Raw genomic sequence first — 24,635 nt, 5'->3', positions numbered from 1 at the left:
TCCAATATTGTCATATAGAGGCCAAAGATATTCGTAAGTTTATTTTTAATTTCAATTACTTGCTTTCCCTTTCTCAAAGATTAACACATTTTAAAAGTATAACTGAATGTTGAGATTGTCTTAGAGAAATCTCAGACTAGTCCACCTGATTTGAGTAATTTCCCAGTTGATGCTGGATTAATGGCACTACCTCCAATATAAAAGTCAAGCATAGAAATGGACAATTTCATCAATATTAGACTCCCATTGTTCTTCAAAGGGCAATGAAATGGCTTTGCCTGAAAACAGCAACAATAAAATAGCAAATGTTCATGAACAAAACTTTGGTTAGCCTCCGTGTATATAAGGTGAGGTGGTTGAGAGCCCTACTGCATGGACTGGCCCCTTCTGCTCTACTACTTTCTAACTCTTTGAACTTGGGCTATTTACTCAGCATTATCTATCCTTCCATATCCTCATCTTCAAAATAAGAAAAATATCACCTACTTCATAAGGTTATTGTGATGATTAAATGCATTACTATATGTAAAATTCTTAGAATAGTAGCTGGTAAATACTGACAGCTGTTATCAGTATTTGGTGTTGCCTGCAATTACAAACATCATGGGATTTCGGAAATAGATGTCATAAGAAACACTGATAAAATTCTAACAAAGCCAAAGTACCTTTCATATTCTAAAATGCATGTCATTATTCATGTCTTTTAGTTAGGGTGTGATCTACTTGTAAAAATAAGCATAAGATTGACTCAAGAGGTTAAAAGACAGTATTCCAATGCCTATGCCTTCTAGGAGGAAAGTAGACGTATAGGTATGCTTGAGTTACAGGTTCAGCTTGATAGCTCCACAGAATAAGATAGAGAAAAAAAATAAGTCAGCTAAAGCCAGAAGTACTAATTACACAGTGACATCATAGGTAAAACATTTGATTTCCAGTCCTCAGGTTTGTCCATTGCAAAACTGAAATCAAAATAATTGTACAGTGAGGTTCAAATGAGATAGAGTTTGGGAAAAAAGATGACAGACTATAAAACTTCTGAGGAATGCTTTGTTCCTGGTTGTTATGGCAGGTAGGTAAATTCCTATCTCTCTGATCCTTCTCTCTAACCAAGAAGCCCTTTACTCTACGACCAGGATCACATCTATATCAACCCTGTACTACCATATCCTAGACAATATGCATTTCTTTGTGCCTTTTGTTTGTTTTATAATGTTGTCAATCCAAGTATACTAACAATGCAAAAAAACTGTACAATTTTTTTCTTGATTGAATATTTTCAAGAGACTAATACTGGGCTTTTCTAAATAAATTCATGGATACTCTAGTGGATCCACAAACTATCAGAAATTACAAGCACTATTATTTTTCTTATGCATATGTGTTTATTTGAGTGAAAAAATATAAACCATTAATTTCTTTAATTCCTAAAGGTTGCCTATAACTATAAAATTTAAATTATAATTACATACAATTATTATTATTATCATTTTGAGACAGGGTATTGCTGTATAGCCCAGGCTGGAGTGTAGTGGCTCAATCTTGGCTCACTGCAAACTCCACCTCCCAGGATCAAGCAATTCTTATGCCTCAGCATCCCAAGTAGCTGGGATTACAAGCAAGCCTTACCATGCCCAGCTAATTTTTGTATTTTTAGTAGAAACAGGGTTTTGCCATGTTGGCCAGGCTGGTCTCAAACTCCTGACCTCAAGTGATCTATCCATCTCGGCCTCCCAAAGTGCTAGGATTACAGGAGTCAGCCACCATGCCTGGCCTTTTATGAAATTATCAAAATTAAGTTATAATTATACTCTTCAAGTGAATTATGTTGATCACAATCACATTCTAACCTACATAGCATATGTTCACAATCTTACTTTTTTTTTGAGGGCACATTAGTACAGCCAATATAATGGCATTTCTGTTTTAGAATAAAAATGTGAAAATGTTTTCAAATGTTTGTATTTACGGATGTATTCATATCATTTTCAAACCTGAAATAATTTTGTCATGAAGATTATCAGGATTATAAGCCTCTTGCTTTTAGTACACCTGAATTGTTCAAATGCTACTCACTTTGATGCATAATTAGCACTTGTGCATTTCACAAAATTATCTTTTCAAATTAATCTAGAGTAGCCTGTAAGGTACTTGAACATTGCCAATACTACTTTTATATCTATAATTACTAGATGCATATTTTAATAAACCAGAAATAATTCATGGTTTGTAAAGTCTCATTTATAATGGAATACTTTTGACCTAATAAGCAGTTATATAAATTAAACCCAAATAACAACAATTTCACCACAACAAACTGTGTAATCATTGACAAGTTAATGAGTTTTCTGTGTCTCTATTTTTATAAACAACAATGGGGATTAAAAACCTATCTCATAGGGTTGTTGTGAGAATAAAATTAGATCATTATATTTGAGAAATTTAAAGTGTCTTACACACAGAAAGACACAGTAAAGTGTCTTACACACAGAAAGACACAGTAAAGTGTCTTACACATGGAAAGCATTAAATGACTGTTAAGTTATTAAACAAAGTATTAAAAATAAATAAATACAATAGCAAATAAATCACTGAACAAATGAATTAAACTAAGTAAATAAATAAATAAAATAATCAAAATACAAGTCGTAGCCTGAAGACAATTAGAAGAAACATTGTGGTTTGACTTCATAAATTCTTGAGATCATAAAAATGAATATTTAATCTTACATGTTAATTACTTTTAAAAGAATATCATAGTGTCTTCAAAGGGAAATAATTCATGTGTTTACAGAAACTATTAGCAGCATTGATACTGATTTGACCAAATTCAAACACATAACAGCCCGGTCAAAGTAATGCCACATCTTCAAGTTAAGGAAAATTGATCATCTTCTAGTGAAAAATTTTCAAAAGTGCTGTTCTAAGAGATATATAATCCTCTGTATAAATTATTAAGGTATTTTATGAACATAATCCAATTGTATCAAAATTAGCTAACATAAAATTACACTAAGCCAATTTCGATAACAGTGGAGTTAATAAAATTATTAATACTAAACTAAATTTTCCAAGTTCACAGCCGCATTTTATTATTTAATGTGTATCTTTATTGTGATCTGCTCTTTGAACCGAGTACAAGGTGCTGGACCAAACCTGCCAGTAATTAGAATGACGGTAGCTGTTTTTCTAGGCTAATTCAGACATTAATATGCACCGTAAAAGAGATGATTTTAAGAGGAAAAAGATGATCTAAAGATCATGCCCTTTACATTTGTTAAATTTAAACATGAGAACAGGCATAATGTGGGTAAAGTATTATTTTATACTCCATAAAAATTTAAAGAGACTTTACATATTAAAATATTCCTCTGATCTCCTGTTCTTGCACAGTAGATGTAGATTAAAATTCTACATCTGTGCTATATAAATTGGGGCTCACTTCTCAAAAGACTAGAAATACAAGAATGTTAAAAATGAGAAGGTTAAAGAATCACACATCAAAAGAGCAGTACTTATCTCACTTGTTCTTTTTCACTACTTTAGCTGAATATTTCACTTTGAAACATTTTTCCCATTTAAAGTTTATTTTCTTTTTAAGCCTTGGGAAGGTAAGAGTATTAATTCATAGATAATAACAGTTAGCTTCCTGCAAATGCCAATTATTAAGCCATATAATAGTGCTTCAGAGATTATTTCAACAAATCTTCAGCTGTTTATTTGTCAATGTAACAGGGAAAAAAAGGTATCCTAAGACAATGCCTATGAGTGCATAGATCAGCATTATATGAAAATTCTGGCCTTTTTAAATTTTTTATAATCTGTTGAATTGTTTTGTTTTTATTGCACATATTAGGCAAGGATGCTTAATTTTAGCTCCAGATTTTAAAAACTCCAAAGAATGAAGACATGATAAAAGAAAAAGTAGAATTTTGATTACAAAACACTTCACAGATAGAAAATGTTAGTACAGTCAAAACAACAATGAAAACTCTGTAACCTATCTTAAGACAATGACTGCATAAAGATCATATTCCCTCACAGTTTAGGCATCTATAGCCAGTTCCTATAAACACAGATGTGAACATAAAAAACAAAATCACGATTGACACAATAGATATTGAAATGTTAAATACGGTGAGTCAGCCCAAGCCTACAGACAATGTAAATCCAACTATGGATGCAGAGCATGAAACTGAAAAGCACACTGATACAGCAATGAAATTTTATTTTAAAGGCAGCAACATATGACACAAAAAGCAGGCAGGAGTACACTTATTGTTTCTTTTACACTTCCTAATCTTATAATGTGACTCTTTAATTATTTATGAGTTATTTTGATTATGTGGCATTCCACAATCACTTACATGGAGTTACCTTATGCATAAAAAATGATGTATTTTGTTTGTTAAATTGAAAAGGTACCCTATTTCTCTGAGATTTTTATTTAAAATCTAATTGGGGCCTATGAGATTAGAATATTTTAAAGGTAGAAAGTAACATAAGAATAGAATTAGCATTTCAGATGTCATCTATAAAGCAAAGAGAAATAGATTCTTTGACTTTTTATCATAATACTTGATACCTGGAAGTTTACAGGCCATCATGCTTTTATAATCAAAATTAAACTATAGGTAGCCAGAAAATAGATTGCTTATTGAAACGAAAATAATGGTCGTAAAATTTTGTAGAAATAATACTCAGCAGTAATTAATTTAGATGAGCTGATCTCTTTGGTTGGTTTTTAGAATATTACATAATAACAGATTAATAGTGGATAATACAAAAAGTAAACAATTATCAAAATGAATAAATGGGGCATTTGAACTCACAAAGAGGAACCTAAGCATTAGAATAAAATAATTTACATAAAAATTTTCCCATAATGCATAAACTACTACATAGTCTGAATATCTGAAATTCGCTGCATGTAATTGTGATGTATAGAAAGCAAAAAGTCCTATTTGATTATTATACTGTATTCTTGAAACACTTTAAATAGTCCAGGTAATCTAGAATCCAGTTGTTATTAATGACTGAAATGATGACTGGATATGTTTTAACTATATTCCACTACTTTTTCACATTTTTCCCTCACTGCTTAAACAGGAGTTTACTCAGCTGTTTACTGTGTGCATTGAGTAAATTTCAGTCCACATTCATAAACACCTCAATAATTTATATCCAAGGCAGTGGCAGTGAAACAGTTATTCATAATGCATAGTGGGATGAATGTTACAAGAGCTATATGGTGATCATCCACAGGTACTTGACTTAATGATATTTTACTTTAAATAATCTAGCTACCTATATGTCATATTTAATAGGAAACTGCAAAGATGTCATCCACAATTAATCCAATGAATAGCACACTTTTCCTTCCACAATCAAGTTTCCCTGGCAAGAATATAAACATTACCTAGCTATAATTTGAACAGGCAAGGTATGGGAGCACATTCAGGAAAGCTGTGAATCATAATAAAATGAAATTTCAAGAAACAAATCCAAGTTTTGAGAGAAAAAAGCAGTAGATGGAACAACCTGACAAGTAACAAGTGATTTATATCTTTCCCTTTTAAAAAGATATCTTACAGTTTGGATGCTGAAGTGGCTTTACAAGTAATGGGAATACAGACCAGGAAATGTGATGATAACAAAGGAGATGTGGACAAGGATTGGTGGCTCATGCCTGTAATCCCAACACTTTGGGAGGCTGAGGTGGGAGGACTGCTTGAGCCCAGGAGTTCAAGACAAACCTAAGTAACATAAAGAGACCCTGTCTCTATAAATAACAACAACAAAACATGACTTGGGTATGGTGACACATGCCTGTGGTCCCAGCTACTTGGGAGGCTGAGGTGGGAGGATTGCTTGAGCCCGGGAGTTCAAGGCTGCAGTGAGCTATGATTACACCACTGCACTCCAGCTTGGGTGACAGAACAAGACTCTATCTCAGAAAAAAAAAAAAAAAGTAGGAATGGAGAAGTAAAATAATTGATTCTAGGAAGCATATTCAAGACTTAGTTGTTAAAAAAGAAAAAAGAAAAGTTAATTTATTCAATAATCCATTCATTCAACAAAAATTTACTGAATACTTGATGTATTCTATAATGGTATATTAATACCTGGTGTGTGTGTGTGTATGTGTGTGTGTGTGTGTGTGTGTGTTTGTGTATGTGTGTACTTGCTAGGAAACAGAAATACAATGGTGGAAAAAACCAAACATGAACTGTGTTCTCAGGAAGTTTATGGTCTAAGAAAAAAGATATTATTTAAATAATCTCACAAATGATTATAAAATTGCAGCTACCTTAAAGACTACGAAAGAAAGGTATATGGTACATGGTAGTGAGAGTTTAAAATAGCATGAAGACATGATGCTTGATTTGAGAGATGAAGCTTGAGAAGAAATTGGCTTAATAAGGCAGGAATGGGAGACCATTCCAGGCAGAGGGAAGAACAAAAACATGTTTGCTGGAACTGATGTTTGCAGTAACACAGTTACTTCTCATTGTCTGTCTTCCTCCCCTTCAAATGAGCCAAGAATTACAACCACCATCATACCAGATATTTGCTTAGAAAGCCCAGTGTACAAAAAAGTAAGCCTTCCTCACTTTTCATACATCCAACATTAGCACTAGGAAGTGACAAATAGTGGATATTAAATAAAAATTAAGTGATTTCATGTAAATCTGCTGAATTCCTGCTATTGCAATATATGTGTTATTTTATTCTAAAAAACTGGGCAATAAATATAACAGGGATAATAAAAAAATAGAACTGTAGCAGAAACATTTAAAATCTATGCAATTTATAACACAAAGTTCTAACCAAAACCATAACAATTTTTATAAAAATCCTATATGCCTAAAAGGACATGTAAAATTCTCAGTAAAGAAATAATACAGAGAATACACAAATTTTCGCTTTAAAAAAAAAGTGAAGGTAGCCAGAGGCTGCAGGGATCAAGAAAAACAGCACAATAAGCACTTTCAAAGCTAAAATTGTGGCTTACTTATACCAAAAAAAAAAAAAGCGGTAAATAAATAAAACGATATCCCTCTGTTGTATTGTGCATTTGCCTGTATTAGTATATTTTGCATTCAGCTGTAGTTATTTGGCAAAGCTAAATATGATTATGCTTGGGGAAAAACACACATGAAAGAACTTCCACATTTTACTAACACAATTCCCCTATTTACCCATCATGTTGGAGCTAATTCCCACTACAGAAAAATGCATTGTAGCAGAACAGACTGTACTTAATTGTCTGGTGCCAAGTAGGTATTGCTCACAACTCAGAGTGCTGCAAAAGAAACTCCCCAGGAGGGTTAAAGTCGTCATGGAAGGTTTCATGGACTTAGGCCTGTAATGACAGCTGAGATTTGCATAAACAAAAAGGATTAAATGCATATGCTCTGTGTGTGAGGGTGCTCTAAGTTACATGACCTTAACAAAGTAGAAGATCTGTGTTTGGATTAACAAAGTGTGGTGAGCTCACAAAGGGCCTCCAAAGCCAGGCAGACAAATCCATATTCATTGAATAAAAACACAGAAACACAATGTAGTTTTGGAATAGGAAGGCATTAAAAATACCTATTTAGAGCCAGTAAAGCAAATGTTTATTACTCTATGCTACATGAAGAGCAAGACTATCAATAAAACATGACGGTCCACTTGTCATGCCTCTCTGAGCATATATTGAATCACCTTTGCAAAGGCCGAGTACAGGTACAAACCCATTAATGTGCTAAAATAAATGTATGCATAGTCAACATTGTCCAAATTAAGTTGACCTGCAGTTGGCAAGCATACCTTTCAGGATCCTATTTTACATACAACATATCCTTAAACTAATAAGTGTAATAACTTGGCATATTAGCCTTGACATAAGGGGTTTTTGGAGGGGCATTGCTCATGGGTAAAATGACATTTCATCGGCAAAGTTGGAAATGTGCATTTTCATTCTGCAACTTTATTTACCAGTCAGTCATCTAACACATTTGTGGCTCTTCCACTAGAGTTGTTAACAAACTTAAAAGACACAGTCTCCTCATTGATTTTTTAAAAATTATTCAATTGCATAGCATTGTCTCTTGCACATATTGCATGTTAAATAAATGATAAAGAACAAATGATGACCTGTGTCTTTGTATACCAATAACTAACCAATGCTAAAATATGTCTGACCAAAGAAAATGTATACACTAACATATTACGTAAAACAGAAAGAGCTTAACATATTACCTTTCATCCCTTGTTTTAGTTAATTTTATGTATCAACTTGGCTGGGCTATAATGCCCAGTTGTTTGATAAAACATTGCTCCAGATGTTAATGTAAAGGTGTCTTGTAGATGTGATTAATATGTACAATCATTTAAGTAAAGCAGATTACCCTTGATAATGTGGGGTGGGTCTCATCTAATGAGTTGAAGGCATCAAGAATAAAAACTGATGTTTGCTGGAAAAGAAAGAATTCTGCCTCAAAACTGTAATATAAAAATCCTGCCTGAGTTTCCAGCCTTCCAGTCAGTTCTACAGATTTCAGTCATGTAAGCCAATTACTTAAAATAAGTCTTTCAATAGGTAGACAGACAATAGATAGATAGATAGATAGATAGATAGATAGATAGATAGATAGATAGATAGATATCTTGCTGGGTTTCTCTGGAGAACACTAAACCCTTCATTCTAAAACAGTAGACCAAGGCCGGGCGCAGTGGCTCACTCCGGTAATCCCAGCACTTTGGGAGGCCGAGGCGGGCAGATCACGAGGTCAGGAGATCGAGACCATCCTGGCCAATATAGTGAAACCCCATCTCTACTAAAAATACAAAAAAATTAGCCGGGCTTGGTGGCGCATGCCTGTAATCCCAGCTACTCAGGAGGCAGAGGCAGGAGAATCCCTTGAACCAGGGAGTTGGAGGTTACAGTGAGCCGAGATCGCACCACAGCACTCTAGCCTGGCAACAGAGCGAGACTCCATCTCAAAAAAAAAAAAAAAAAAAAGTAGACCAAAAATACCTGATTAGAAGTAACTTATACAAGACAGTTTCCATAAGAAATTAATTACTACATACCTGTGTACATGTGTACATACACACATATAACAAAGATTGATACAAGTTTGTCTTCATGTCAAAAAATATTCCAGTAAAAAAATTTTAATTCAATAAAATTTGTTTTTGATGTGAGTGTGAACTGCACTACTTTCCTTTGTCAAAGAAGAATGTAATCTCAGCAGGACCCCATCTTTCTATAAACACACTCTAAAATCAAAGACAATCATCAGTTCTGGTCCCTAAGGAGTCCTAAACTTGAGTGAGTACTGAGGATTCCTAGGGCTATATTTACACAACACAAATGATTCACATGATTGAGAAAATTCATCCCTTTAAGTTTCACTACAAAACACCTAAATTTTGCGCACACATGCTAACTCTTGAAAGGGTTTTAAGGCAACTTTTCTTTTAGATAGATTAAACACAGTTTTTATTATGTATATTTCAGCTCTAGTAATACTTAGAAAATAGCACAAGTGGCTTTTAATCAATGCAATTAATGATGACCATATTATTTGACATAATTGTAAATATTTAGCAAATAAATTTTAGGTTTTTAAATAATCAGTTTATTCAAGATGATTACTGAGATCTTTTGCTTTATTCATTTTTCATTTTCATACTTTTATTTACTTCTTTACTTTTGAGATGGAGTCTCACTCTGTCGCCCAGGTTGGAGTGCAAGTGGCATGATCTCAGCTCACTGTAACCTCCTCCTCTGAATTCAAGCAATTCTCCTGCCTCAGCCTCCCGAGTAGCTGAGATTACAGGTACCTGCCACCACACCTGGCTAATTTTTGTTTGTTTGTTTGTTTAGTAGAGACAGAGTTCATCATGTTGTCCAGGCTGGTCTCGAACTCCTGACCTCAGGTGATCCGCCCGCATCCGCCTTCCAAAGTGCTAGGATTACAGGCATGAGCCACTGCACCGAGCTTCATTTTCATACTTTTACACCTGTTATTCTGAATCCACATTATTTCTCTGAGTGACACAATTGTGTTCTCAAGGAAAAATATTACCAAGAAATACAGCTTTTCTTTTTCTACTTCATAATTGGAACATTACTGTTGGCAATACGTGAAAAAAATAGAATAAAATAAAATAAAACAGGAAACAGGAACATATGACCTGAAGGATAGATAGTAGATAGTATATATACTTCAAAAACATGAAAGCTAGAACTATAAAGTGAAAATACACTCCATCTAAAGGTCATACAGCTATTTTCTATGGCTTATGCACTTGGAATACAGGGAATTTCTGACCAAAATAGAAACCATGGAACCTAAACTGTTCAGAAAATATCCCTATAAGGGAAAATATATACAGGCACATAATTTACCAACATCATGCAAAACTGACCAGCAGATCAATACCACACTAGTGACAGGATATCTTTTATGTAAATAAGAGTTTCTCTATGATGACTTAGTCCCTTTTTGCCACATTGGAAACTTAGGGCAATGATGTGAGGAGGCAGGGTGGAGATCTGGAAACAAGCACACTCACTCTGTGTAGCAAGCTAGGATGTCACTAACGTGGCTACCAGAAGAAACAGACAAACAAAAAAAAAGTCTGCCAACTTCTGTTCTCAACAACGACCATCAATTATATGGGGACAGGAAACATACTGGGTTTCATTAACTGGCCCATACATGCATAGGGCCTAGTAACATTTGTTTACTGAATGAAAGAATTCTGGCAGCCTCACATGACCTCAGATTTGTCAACATTTCAAATGTGTATCTGGGCTGTATAAAGTGGAAGAAAATGCCATATTCCAAAGGTCTTAAAAAGTGAACATGGAGTTAACGGGTGCAGCACACCAACACGGCACATGTATAGATATGTAACAAACCTGCACCTTGTGCATATGTACCCTAGAACTTAAAAGTAAAATAATTTTTAAAAAAAAGTGAACATGGAGTAGGTGTTCAGGATTTTGATTTGAGGAAGTGACAAAACCAACTCTCCTTTGATCTCCATTCTCCAAATTAGCCTGTGCCACTGCTTCTTGCTTCCCTAGACCTCACTAACCCCTAATGCATGTAGTTTACGTGCCACCATTCCTCCAGTCCTTTCATTTACTTTAAGACTTTTAGCCAGTGTTGGCTATTCAGCTCCAAATTAAGAACAAATTTTCAGTCTATGAAATAGCCAGGGAGGGCAGTGTTCAAAGTGAGCCTAGGGTAGGATTCAGAACAGTGGTTAGCACTGGAAGTAGTTCACATAATGCCGACAAAATTCATGTCACTCTTAGTTGGGCGTAGTGGGGCGCACCGGTAATCCCAGCTACTCGGGACGCATAAGTGAGAGGATCACTTGATCCCAGGAGTTTGAGGCTGTATTGAGATATGACTGTGCCACTGCACTCTGGCCTACGTGACAGAGCAAGACTTTGCCTCAAAAAAAATATTTAAAAAAGAAATCCACGTCACTCTTAAGTAGTAGTGCATTTATTCATCCATTCCTCACTTCCATACTGAGTATCTTTACACCTCTGGTTTAGACCAGCTGGTGGGGAAAGAGAATAAAATTAAAAAAAACCCTGCCCTCATAGAGCTCACCATCTACTGAGCATGAAGTACAAACAAGCAGTGAATTATGATACTTTCAATGGAGATTTGATACTAACATACACAGAATATTACTGGAACTCAGAATATGCTTCTTACGTGGAATTGAGATGGGCTTCCATGAGTTTACTTTTGAAAGGAACTTCGAAGGGCCTACTAGAATAAGCCAAGTGATGGAAGGTTAGTAACTGCAGTTAAGTAACGTAGTATCTGCAACAGCAGACTCTATGATTAATGTAAACAAAAACGGCATATTTTGCATTTTTGCAAGAGAGGTCAGCAAGATCTAGTACCCTGGATAGCTCCTCTGCGTCAAAGGTGACTGTGCAGACTGACGGCTAGCAGATTGGAATTGAGATTAGAGAATCTCCAGAACTTCAAATTTACTAATCTGTTTTGTATTCAAATTATAATTCCTTGGCTTTTAAAATATCTCATCCATTTATTTCCTGAACCAGGCCTCTGAGGCTGGGTACTTTCTATATCACCATCCAATGAACCTGACTCTCCTCAGAAATATCCTGGGAGGCACTACCTTCCTTCTCCTCACTGGATAGTTACCACTCTGGGGTCTTTATCCCCTCTGTGTTTCAAGCCAGGCTAGAATTCATACTATATTGTCCTGATAATCAACGTAAAACTTCCCATTTCAGGACCCTTCCTCCTATCAGAAACTGAATTGTTGTTGATAATGAAGCTATCTCTCCAATACCCCTATATTTATACTTTGAAGTACCCTGTAAGGAATACCTCTCAAAAACAATTTTAGTCATAATGTTTCTAAAAGTTTATATACCTGTGTACAAATTTGTAATGTTTCATTTAATGGCCCAGTTTAGTAATCTGTACTTTAATTTTTAAGATTTACATTATGGCAGTCACATTCTGACTTTTGTGGAGCTCATTTATTAATGAATACTTTTAATATTCCTAGGTCATTTATACATGAATACAATATTAATAGCTGAAAAAGTCAATAATTATTCTTGAGCTATCTGTGCACTAGGTAACATTCCTTTGAAAATTTAAGAATCTTATTGTACAAACTCAGTGGGGTTTTGTTACCTCTAAAATATATTGAAACTTTACCTGAAATAAGTTATTCTTAATTTATATTTATAACAATGAATTTGGGTCTTGTTTAGAGCTAGTATTTTCCTCCTTTTCCTAACTTCTCACCTGATGGTTTCTGGGATATATGCATGGTTTTCTCACTTCGAGCTTTTCCTAAATGTCTTGAAGAATATTGTTTATTATCAAGAAGCACTCACAATCCATTTTATATATTCAGACTTAATGTTTTGGTCCTTTCTATATCTATAAAATAAACAAAACTAAACAGACAAACAAAAACAGTTCTCTAAAGGGATACTTGCCTAGAAATTTAGCCATTTATTTTTGCCATGCCTCTAATTCCTGTTTGGTTGGCTTTTATTTGTAAACATGATGTAGGTTTGTGATACATTATTTACTGCTATTGCAAAACACACACACAACAAACATTCATTAACAGATTCATAATATTTGCTTCCAAGAAAGAGCTAATTTCAGTGAATAGGTACATAAATACAACAACTTAGTCTGAATTTGTTTAATAAGAATGGTATATCACTGATATCCCCATAAAGGCTGAATTAGAGTAGTACACTTAGCTAAGCAAACACTTCTTTTTTTACCTTTTCTTTTTTAGAGACAGGGTCTTGCTGTTGCCCAAGCTGGAATGCATGGTGTGATCATAGCTCACTGCAGCCTCGAACTCCTAGGCTCATGCAATCCTCCCACCTCAGCCTCCCAAGTAACTAGGACCTACAAGAGTGCTCCACCACACCCAGCTAACAAACACTCCTTGAGTACAGGAGCAGTAGTAAATTTCACTAATGAACTGGAGAAATTAGAGAAGAAACCTTACTGTGTGGAATAAATTTCGTCAATTTTTCTACATTCTAAATACATAAGATACAAATAAGGTTATGAAGGAGAATGCAGAAGAGTCATATCATCATGAACTTAGGTGACTAGAAAAAGAGAAACAGGCAAACCCTAAAGAATTCATATGCACATTGTGCATATATTTGTACACACATATCACATTTGGACACCAAATAAGATACAGAATTGCAAGTATTTCATTTATTGTGGATTAAGCTGTTCAGTAAACACCATAAGTTATTGGTAATTTATACTTTAAGATAATACCAATAAGAGGTGCATGATTTTTGAAACTGACGGACTTCAACTCTATAATAAACATTTATAAAATATTTATTGTTAATGATGATGCATGACTATCTTTCTAGTGGGGCACAGCCAGGTAAGGAAAGGTTACATTCAGCAAAATAAGGCAGTCTGGCGATGGTCCTAAACTGGTACTACAACTGCACTGTCGTTTAGAAAGCACTCCAGAGGCACAGCTGTAAATACTTAGAAAAAGTCTAACCAGTCTAACTATGCAGGAGCAAGGCAATATGCCATAAGTAGCTGGCATCATGGAAATCCAAGAGTGAGTATTGAAATGAAGCATACTTCTAAGAGCTAGCAATGTTTGGAGATCCAGGAAAGTGCTGTGTTTTCTGGTGTCTGCTGGCAGATAAAATGGCTCAGGAAATGAGGTTGTTTCAGAGGCAGGATCCCAGTCTTTTTTTTTTAAAATGAGGTTGTTTCAGAGGCAGGATCCCAGTTGTTGTTTTTTTTCAAAGGGGGGGTCTTGCTCAAATGCTAGGAGGAATAGTGAGATTGGGTAATTTATCAAGATGCAGAGGAAAATATTAAGCGAGAAATCAGTTTCAGTTATAGAAGTAAGCCTAATTACTAGAAATACGTTGTAATGTTAGAGTTGAGTTATCAAAGGCTGCTTAATGTTAAGCCACAAAATGTTAGGCTAGAAATCAGTTAATTTTTCATTATATAGAAAGAATGCTTCCGAATCAGGAGCATGGTTAAGGCTCAAGTTACAGTTCATTCTTCCAGTAACAGAAATAGATTTTGACAAAAGCTACAAAATAAGCCATAAGTGAAAAATTAGTTAAAAAACATTTTTTAATCCTTGATATTATTCATCTAGTTTTATTCATGGTTTTGACAGATTTAAACACATTATAAAATATATATAACTTTGTATAGTCTTGAAGAGAGTTTCAAAATAACCAAATTTAACTTTCTGTCCATTTACTTCTATGAAATCAGCCTTTAAATATATCCTTTGCTACAAATATGTGAACACTGATTAAATCCACAGTTAAATAGATGAACTGAAGAATAAAAGTTAAAAGAAACTAAATTAAATCTGATAGCAGCAGTGAACATATTTCCTTTTCATGGAAGGAAAGCTAGATTCATAACTTGTGCATAAGCTCAACTTTTCTTAAGCAACATGCTCAAAGCTCTGCATGAACCTTTCCAGAAGATAAGCTGCATAACTTCAAATATGAAGTGGAATATCTAATGTCTGAACTTTCTCTGCATGAACGCACACATTCACAAAATTATACTTGGTTACATCTTAAATTTTCATTAAAGAGTTCAGTGATTCTGACTAAATAGAGTAAGAGAAGTGTGGTTGAATGGCACTGAGAGTGCACAATATCCCTACTGAAAATAGCAATAAGAAGATGGGAGTACCAGCCTTGCAGGTCCTCCATCTCCAAGTCCTCAGTGACCCAAGAAGCAATGGCAGCATCATTCAAGATGGTGGCAAAAGGACAGGTAATACACAGATATTGCTGCTGGGCCCTTGGTTAAATTAGGAAGAAAGAGGAGATATACTCCTTCAGAGTTTCTCTGTTTATGAGTTTCATAATTTTTGCATCATTATCACTTTAAAAATCAAAGTTTTGTCTATATAGTTTAGCAGACCATAGAACAGAGACTCGGTTTCCTCATCTCTAATATATGCATCAAACTAACTTTACAATGTTAGAATGACATGACATAACATTATAAAGTGTATATCATGTAAGAAGTGTCCAGCACATTACAGTCATTGCTATTGTTGTTAATAAAATAATATTTCATAATTTGCAAAACAGGAAATACCTATGTTTGCAAAAAGTCTAAGACTCCCCTTATTTTTAATATTTCTTAAGGTTTCTTTCTTTGGAAAAAATAAAACATTCTCAGAATGAAGGCACAGAAGCTCAGTTATTTATTCATATATTGTTTTAGGCACTATTTATCAGGCATCTACTATGTGCTGGACATTGCTAACACTGATGAAGCAATACTGAACCAATCACACAAAACAGGTAAAATTTAAACTGCCAAAAGTACCACAAGGAAGAGGAACATAATGCAAAACTATATATAATAGGGCAACCGATGTAGAAAACAAGGCCAAGAAAGGTATCCCTAGGGAAGTGATGATTGAAATAGAGAAGCAAGGGTTCGGTGGAAAGCGAGAGAAACAGTGGTATAAAGGAGATACAGGATGTGAACACATTATATTTAAGCTTGAAAGACGTAGAGCTATGGTCCAAAATTTATTTCAGCAGTGGGACTTAGAATATTTCACGTGTGATATTATTATTGTACAGCTAAAACAGCTATAATCTTATCCAAAGAAAGGTGCTTACTATATGCCAAAACCAAAAATATCACAGGAGAGTCAACAAAACTAAACAGAAATTGGTCAACTTTTGTATTGTGCATACCCTTTGCATTATAACTACCTACCAATAAGGTCCAGCCTATGGTCATTACTATCCAGTTAAATTTTCACGTATTCCCTCCCCAATCAACAGCAAATTCTTGCACAAGCAATGGGAACTCATTAAAAATTTGGTCAGAAAACATAGTTAAGATGAAAATCTTTTGATGGACAATGGAATATTTTCCAAAACTGAATATCTGAACCTTAGTTTACTACCAGCTGAGGGAAGTATTTATTTATAAAACAGAAGAAAGACATAGCCTTCAGTTTTTACTCTAAAATACTCTAGGTCAGTGGCTTTCAAATTCTAGAGTGCATAAGAATCACATAGAGAACCCTACCCCAGAGCTTCTGAATCAATCAGTCTGTGGTGGGGCTCCAGATATGGCATTTTAACAAGTTTATACTTGCTGCTATTGCTGCTTAGGACATCACATTTTGAAAACCACTACTCTAGGTTAAGAATTGTCACTAGATAATAAACTGTTTCTTTATAAAAGTCCTTTGGACTGTATTTAGTATCAAAGCACAGTTTAAAAATTCAAAAATTTTAATCAAGTTTAACTTTAATTAATATTTGAAAAGAGTTAGTGCAGTGTAAATGATGCAAAACCAAAAGCCGTGCTTTAAGTTATTCTAGGTATAGGGCCAGGAATTTGGCAAATAACTTCATTAGTTAATGATCTGAGCAGAAATCTTTTAACAATTTGTAATATATCAAACACCTCAGTAAATATTTCCAACAAACACCTTTTAAAAAAATTTAGCCTGCATGGAAACAACTTAAAATACAATATGGTTGTTTAAAGTAGACTGATAACAATATCTTGGTAATGTACTGCAGTTTAGAATAGTCAGCTTTATATTTTAATATTCAGTTTAAGCTTCATAGTAAAACATGTTTCTTTTGTTACAGTGTTTTCTCCTCAATCTCCCCATCTTTTTTCACTGCTTCTCCCACCCCAGCCTTCATGTTTTATTGTTAACTGACACTCTTGCACAGGGAAGATAATATTGCTGATAGAAGCGTATGTACTCACTATAAAGCAAACAGATTTTGTCACTGTCCAATAGGGAAATCATGCAGAAGCTGTCAGTCATGCAGTGGACGAGATTACATTATCGAAATGATACACCTGTGACATATAGTCCAAAACCAAATTCAAAAGGTACCAATTAACAGATAGGCTAGTTTGTACCCTAACTACATGGGGAATCATTCCATTCTTGCATGAATATAAAATTGGTGATTAAATAGGCTTTCACTTTTGTAATAACTCTTATCTATTCACTGTCAACAAAATATATATATGAAAATATTTTAATTCAACTAATCTGAAAGTAATTCCATTTGGTTATTTATTGAAAGTCATGTCTAATATTTGTGCAATTTCTTTACTGTCACCAAAACATACTTCTGGGGTGTCATATTGAATGGACAGGCTCAAAGTCAACTCAGATGTTTCCCTTTTATTCTTGAAATGAAGAAATGCATTTTAAGCAGTTTGTCTAAAATCAACCTATATACACAAAGAAAAAAACAACTAAGTTTAGAGACAGGTCATGGTGTTATTGTTAATACAATTTATTTATCAGAAGATAGTTAAAATAGCCATAAAATTGTTGCTAAAATTCTAAAACTTTCACTATAAGCTCCGTATCATAGCTCTATATTTATGGCAAATAATATACGGATAGATTAACTATTATGTGGCTGCATACAATAACTTTAAATAAAATCTAATCTAATAGATTCAATAAATCTAAGAAGTTTAAAATAAAATATATGAAATATATTAATAGACAACACATTTTATATGAAGAATAAAATGTTAAGTATTCAATAGATGCTCACTATTAATACTGTTATTCTTTTACACATCATCACACTTCTTTAGAGCAAACCTAAAAAGATTTGCTTAGGGAAATACCGAAAACATCTCACTATAAAGAGGTGTGCCACTTTTACTCAACACATTAGTGAGATGTGGATACATTTAAATATTTAAAGTACATATTCTCTACAAGAACTCTATTGCACTATTGTAGTAATACAAGTACATATTGTCTATTAAAAGGCAATATAAGCCAGGCGTGGTAGCTCACGCCTGTTACCCCAGCACTTCAGGAGGCCGAGGAGGGTGGATCAACTGAGGTCCGGAGTTCGAGACCAGCCTGGCCAACATGGTGAAACCCCATCTCTACTAAAGTAAATACAAAAATTAGCTGGGTGTGGTGGCGCGTGCCTGTAATCCCAGCTACTCAGGGAGCTGAGGGAGGAGAATCACTTGAACCCAGGAGGCGGAGGTTGCAGTGAGCCGAGATTGCGCCACTGCACTCCAGCCTGGGCGACAAGAGCGAAACTCCATCTCAAAAAACAAACTAACAAACAAAAAGACAACATAAAGCTAAAGATTTGTCTTCTTAAATGTGTAAATATTAACAATTAAATTCAAGAATAGAATGTGGGCAGGGCGCAGTGGGTCACGCCTGTAATCCCAGCACAGGAGGCCGAGGCGGGTTGATCATGAGGTCAGGAGTTTGAGACCAGCCTAGCCAACATAGCAAAACCCCATCTCTACTAGAAATTCAAAATTTAGCTGGGCGGGGTGGCATGTGCCTGTAGTCCCAACTACTCCGGAGGCTGAGGCAGGAGAATCACTTGAACCCGAGAGGCTGAGGTTGCAGTGAGCCGAGGTAGTGCCACTGAAATCCAGCCTGGGTGACAGAGCAAAAATCCATCTCAGAAACAAACAAACAAAAAGAATAGAATGTGTAGAAGGATGTACATCCAAAACAGACTCAACCTGCACTCTGCAAAATATCCAGCAATATCTTAATTTATATCAAAACAAACTTATCTTCCCTTATATGTTCTTTTCTATTATTCCAGGAGACTTGCATCTTATACCTTATATTTTTCTTATCCACAATGTACTAATCCTGCTTATCCTTTAACATCAAGATCAAGCAAGTCTTACCCACCCCCGAAGCATTCTCAAACAAAATCCAGTATGAAATGTTATTGTCATGCTCTGAACTCCTGTAGTACTCATTAGACATGTAATCTCTTATTGTTACAGGTTGTTAACTCTACGCTCAAGCATGAGCATCAGATTCCTCCCACACGGCAAGTAAGTTCCTGAAAGACAGGGAACAAGGAATCTCCCGTTCCTCCCCAGTGCCTAGACAGTAGTACTTTGCAAACGTTAGGCCCTTTATTATGAGCATTATGATGAGTAATAAAATGCAATAAAGGGTTGAATAACTATTACTGTAAAAATGTAACAAATTTTTCATTTTCTACTTTGTTTTACCTAAATTAACATTCTATGGTATAAATAATGTATCTTTAAAATAATAAACAGTTGCTGATTCTCTTAACTGTCAAAAAACAAAATACTCATAAATCGGACTTTTAATGATTGCAGTAATACAGTTCATCAATTACATTTTTTAATTCCCTATTATATCTATGTTCAAACAGTTTGGGATAGTTGAGGTAATAACCCTCCGAATGGGGTTCTCCATCTGAGTTCTAACCTAATATTTAAAGCTGCACATGCTTCCGTGTTGAAAATGTATTTCAAAGTAATATAAATCTAACAAAATCAAAATATCAAATCCTTAACTCTGCTTTGTTTTTCAAAGAACAGGACTGTTAAGGAAAGCAATAAAACAATACAAACAACAGTTGGTTTGTTTTGATCAAAATAACTAATTAATTTAAATGAAGACAAATCACTCTGACAATAGGTTGACCAACTTCTCTTTTTTCTCTGTGAAACTATTGAAAGTGTGGTTACAACATGGAATTTCAATATTTGAAAAACATTGTCTTGGCAGGCTTTTAGAGACATTTCAGTTTGCAATATTAAGGATACTGTCCTACTACTAAACCCAGTCACAGTTCTATAAAAGTACAGGTTGCTACTTTTAAGAGAAAACATTCATTTTATAAGCACCGTGACAGGCACTGTCCCAAGGCATCTTTAAGTTTCAAGTTACGTATCTGGAACATGTACCTGTTATAAAGCAAACAGAAAGAGAAACCAAGACAAATTATATTATAGCCTAGATTACCAGTATTTTAGGTCTTCCCTTAATAACCAGTTTTGAAGGAACCAGTGATAACTGACCCCCACCTAGGTGTCCTCTTATCCGTTTTCCCTAAGGCTGTTAATAAAACCAGCTTTACTTTAAACGTGTACACATTATTTTTAGTAGTCCTTGAGGGGCAGAGAAGGGAGGATGTGTGTTACATTTCAATAGGAAGGTATTCAACTGTAAAGATTTCAGAAATGAAAGCTGTTGAAACCAAGCAGGTATTTTCTGACTTGTAAGTCCTACTGACTGCCTGAAAAGGTAAGAGGGGTGGAGAAGAGGACATAAAAACATTAAAGGGCAAAGAATCTGTAACTTCTAAGAAGTATTTTTTTCTACCTGTAAAAATATGAGTTTTTTTTTTACTTCATTTCATATTCCATGTCCCACGAGAGGAAGGGGAAGCATAATTGCTTCTAATTCTGAGGCAGGGAGAGGAGAGAGAGAGAGAGAGAAAGAGAGCAGTTCAGGGTACACTAAAAGGAAACCCCAAGAAATTTCACAACTCTTTGCCATAAATAGCCTTTCTTCTCACTCTGGATACCTCCTCCTTTACATCCGCAAGGCTCAGCCTCCACGCACGCAGAAGCACCATTCACAAATCCCTCCGTCACCCTTACCCCTTGCTGGCACCGTGTGTACGTCCCTGGGACACAAGCCAAAAGTCGAAGGGGCCAGGGGGACACATGCGGTTTCAGCTTACGGCTGACTTTCTGCTCAGGTGAAACAACCCACTGGTTAGTCCAGAGCGCGCGCGCGCGCGCACACACACACACACACACGCACACAACCTGGGGCCCTTGACGCTCCACCACAAAGCAAGTGGTTCAATCTAAGTCGCTGCCGTTACTGCTGCCTCTGGGCAGGGTCTTGCTTCCAATCCAGGAAACTGGCGCCAGAGGACAAGCAGGCGGAGGCAAGAGGTGGTCCCGGCCCGGCACTGCGGTTCCTCCGAGAACCCCTGGCTCCCCGCCCCCTCCTCCCCTTCCCCCTCTTCGCCGCCGTCCCCGCCTCAGCACCCGCAGCCCGGGGCGCCAGCGCTGACCGGTCGCCTCTACCTGCGGGACGCGAGTGGCGAGGAAGGGGAGCGACCCGAAGCCTGCGCCAACTCTCGCCGCCTTGGCCAGCGCTCCGCATCGCCCTGGAGTGGCCGCCGCGGCCGCAGGCAGCAAACCACGCAGCAGCGTGGAGGAAATGGCCACGCGGCGCACTGGGAGTCGCGGGCCGGTGGTGAGCGAGCCCGCCCGCCTCCTTCCCACCCCGCCCGCAAGGCCAGGTCTCTGCGCCGAGCACGCCGGGCCTGGGCGCGCGCTGCTCCCAGGCGGCCCCGACACGGCGCGGTCACCTGCCGAGCGGTCATCACCGCGTCCGCCTGCGGCCGGCCCCGCAAAGCGGCGACGCGACGCGCGACCCGCTGAGCGCTGAGGCACCAGGGGCGTTACTACCTTGAGGGCTCCGTGCGCTTGTTAAGGCTCCTCCCGGGCACTCAGGGATTTATGTCTTCGGGGCACGGGGGTGTCCTTCCTGGTCCCCCTCCTCTGCCCTCCCTCCCCTTCTCGGCTGTTGGGCTCCTCTCCACTCCCAGTTGCACAGAGTCCAGCTGCGTTATTTAATAATCCTCCTGCTCCTCCTGCCTGCGCCAGCGGAGCTGCTCTGCCCGAGCCACCGCTTCCCAGTCAGTCATGTTGAGACAGAGAGAGAGAGAGAGAGAGAGGAGAGGCAGAGAGAGGCGGATTGGCAGTAGGTCGGCGACTATTTGTGGTGAGGGAGAGAAGAGCAGAGCAAGAGGAGGGCAGGGGAGGGACGTGGGGAGGCGCTTCCAAGTGTGTGAGTGCGCGGAGTGTGACTGTGGGGAGCGCGAGATCCACCTCCCCGGCAGGCCGCGCTCCGGGGCTGTGAGGAGGGCGGGCCCAAGCGCGGCCTTTATACAAGGAGGAGTGTGGTGGGCTGGGCGGGGCGGCTTGGAGGGCGGCGCCGGGCCCACTGCGTCCGCCGGATTCCACGCACGCATCCTCTGGCATCGACGCGCGCACACCCACTGCTGGCCCGCTGCTGAGTTTTCATTTTAGGGGAAGCAGTATCCCACCGCGCTGACCTGGCCTTTTCCCCCAGTCCATCCTAGTGCTTACGTGGAGTTCAAGTGCATGGGCAGGTCAAGACTAGAGAATAGGGAAGTCTGAAGAGACGTGAAGTGACTGCGGGGATGCTGGAAATAAATGCACTGTATTTCTCCTCTCCAAGGTTCCGATGTTATCTTTTTTCTCTTCCTCCTGTAAGGGAAGGAATTACCAGATTCTTTCGCCGCTTTTCCTTCTCACCCACACAATTCACATCCTGACAAGTGTCTTCATTCCTCAGTAACAGGAAAAGAAACCTAGCTTCTTTCCTTTAAGCAGGTCACACCTCCCAGGAACCATTTGCAGCAATCAATTCTGTAAGATAATGCAAGCACTGCGACTGTGTCCGAGAGTGGAACTTGTGTTCCTACAAGGAAGGCCCTACACAATACAGGCATTACAAGACAATCAGCTCAATTTGACATCATTTGACTGATGGTCCCCTGGAGAAAATTTGCCAGTTTAGAGATCGAAAAGACTTTTGATGCATGGTTCTGTTGCCTACATAATTTATTTTCCCCTGATCCTCTCTCCCCTTGCACTGCCTCATTTCCTTTCAGGTTTACACTAAGTACTGAACTCTTTCCCATCCATCCCCTTCTTTATCTCCACTCCAGTATATTTATGCCTTTAGCAGGCAATACAGCAAATGTAGTGCATTTAATTCTGTGTGTGTGTGTGTGCGCGCCCATCTGTTTTTAACCCATTCTGGTAGAATGTAGGACCATTTCTAGGTAGAAAATGCATCCCCAATATTAAGTTTGTACACCTAACATCACCTCCCTTACCTTCTGCCCAGATTACAAGATGTTGTGATCAGGTGCACTGAGGTATTGAGAAAAACTTCCAGAAATCAAGTGATCTACAGTTTTTTCAAGGTGTGTTTGTGTGTGCGCGCGCGCGTGCGCACGCTCTGTGTAATCTAACTGGCTATGATCTAACTTCTGAAATGTGGTTATATTGGGAATAAAAGCAAGATGTATTTTTTAAATGAATCTGAGTGGTCAATGTATATTACAGCATGGGAACAACTCAGATTTTGGGAGACAATTATAGGAAACATTTTTCATAAATTAGACAAAAGGAAGATAAGATTTAGGAGGCTACGGAGGAGGCGGCAAGGTTGACAATTCAGTTGTCCTATCTTCTTCCATGGCTTGTGACCATTGTACATCTTTAGGGTTTTGTCATATGCTGGCACCTTATATATTCTCCACATATTTTACCCTTTCACATTGATGTTCCTGTCTCGTAATTCTTCAATCTCTCATACAGAGTTTAGCAAACATTAAAAATGATTTAAGCATGTGATCAAGACCTAACAAAGAAGTGATATTAAGGAGTGTGATAAAAACAAAGTGATATTGGAAAGGACAGCAAGTTGGGACAGGTGCGTGAATATATCAATAATATAAGTATATAGGCCATTAAAGCTTCTTTGATTAAGCACTGGAAAAATGAATGGACTAACAAAGCATATTGGGATTGATAGTGTGCCCTATGGGACAGCTATTATTATTTCCTCAATTTTACAGACCAAGAAAGTTAAATTTTGAAAGTGTGTGTAGATAACCTAAGATCATACAAAGAATAAGTAATGTCAATGGAACTCAATCTGTCTTATTCTACTGTCCATATCATGTCCCATTCAGAAGGCCTGGCTTACTTAAAAACTTCAGGATTTTCCTTAGAGCTTTTGTTTATGAAATAAGCTGACCTACAATCCATTGGCATTTTTCTTCTACCTCCCTCCTTCTTATTACAATGCAAGAGCGATTTATGAAATGTTAATGTTTTTTAGGGCTGGTCAACAATTTTAAAAGTCTTAACATACTTGAACTCATAAATGGAAAAAGAAAACTTTCCTACACAGTCCTTTCTGAAAGAAACCTGGTGTCATTGTAAAACGAAATTTTGTAGAGGAGATATTACTGAACATTGGCATCTAGTGAATACATAGGTGGTTTGAGAGCCGTAAACAGACATTTTAAAAGGTTATGTCCTCCTAAAGGGATGATACTCAATCGTATTCAGCAAGTTTGTGGTGTTTTCAGTGTCCTGGTTCTCTATTTAATTGTCATTAATAACAATAATTTGATTATGACTGTATATTGCATACTTCAAAATTATATA

At 37.1% G+C, this 24,635-nt stretch overlaps 1 protein-coding gene across 25 annotated transcripts in view; it reads right to left on the bottom strand.

Moving 5' to 3' along the window:
* Nucleotides 1–22,282, bottom strand: part of CCSER1 (coiled-coil serine rich protein 1) — a 1,481,066-nt gene extending 1,458,784 nt beyond the window's left edge. For 22 of the 25 annotated variants that reach the window (XR_010156641.1, XR_010156643.1, XR_010156642.1 and 19 more), the window contains exon 1: nucleotides 21,831–22,282. The gene's annotated coding sequence lies outside the window, so the exon portion shown is untranslated. Of the gene's footprint in view, nucleotides 1–21,005; nucleotides 21,096–21,443; nucleotides 21,532–21,830 lie in introns of those variants that run through there. The other 3 variants (XM_054683832.2, XM_054683834.2, XM_054683833.2) reach the window with 2 other exon arrangements.
* Nucleotides 22,283–24,635: the final 2,353 nt, after the last annotated feature.

This window comes from Pan troglodytes, chromosome 3, assembly GCF_028858775.2.
Source record: "Pan troglodytes isolate AG18354 chromosome 3, NHGRI_mPanTro3-v2.0_pri, whole genome shotgun sequence".
Classification (NCBI taxonomy): Eukaryota; Metazoa; Chordata; class Mammalia; order Primates; family Hominidae; genus Pan; species Pan troglodytes.
The sequence above is the reverse complement of the archived record's forward strand: the minus strand, read 5'-3'. Positions and strand labels throughout refer to the sequence as shown.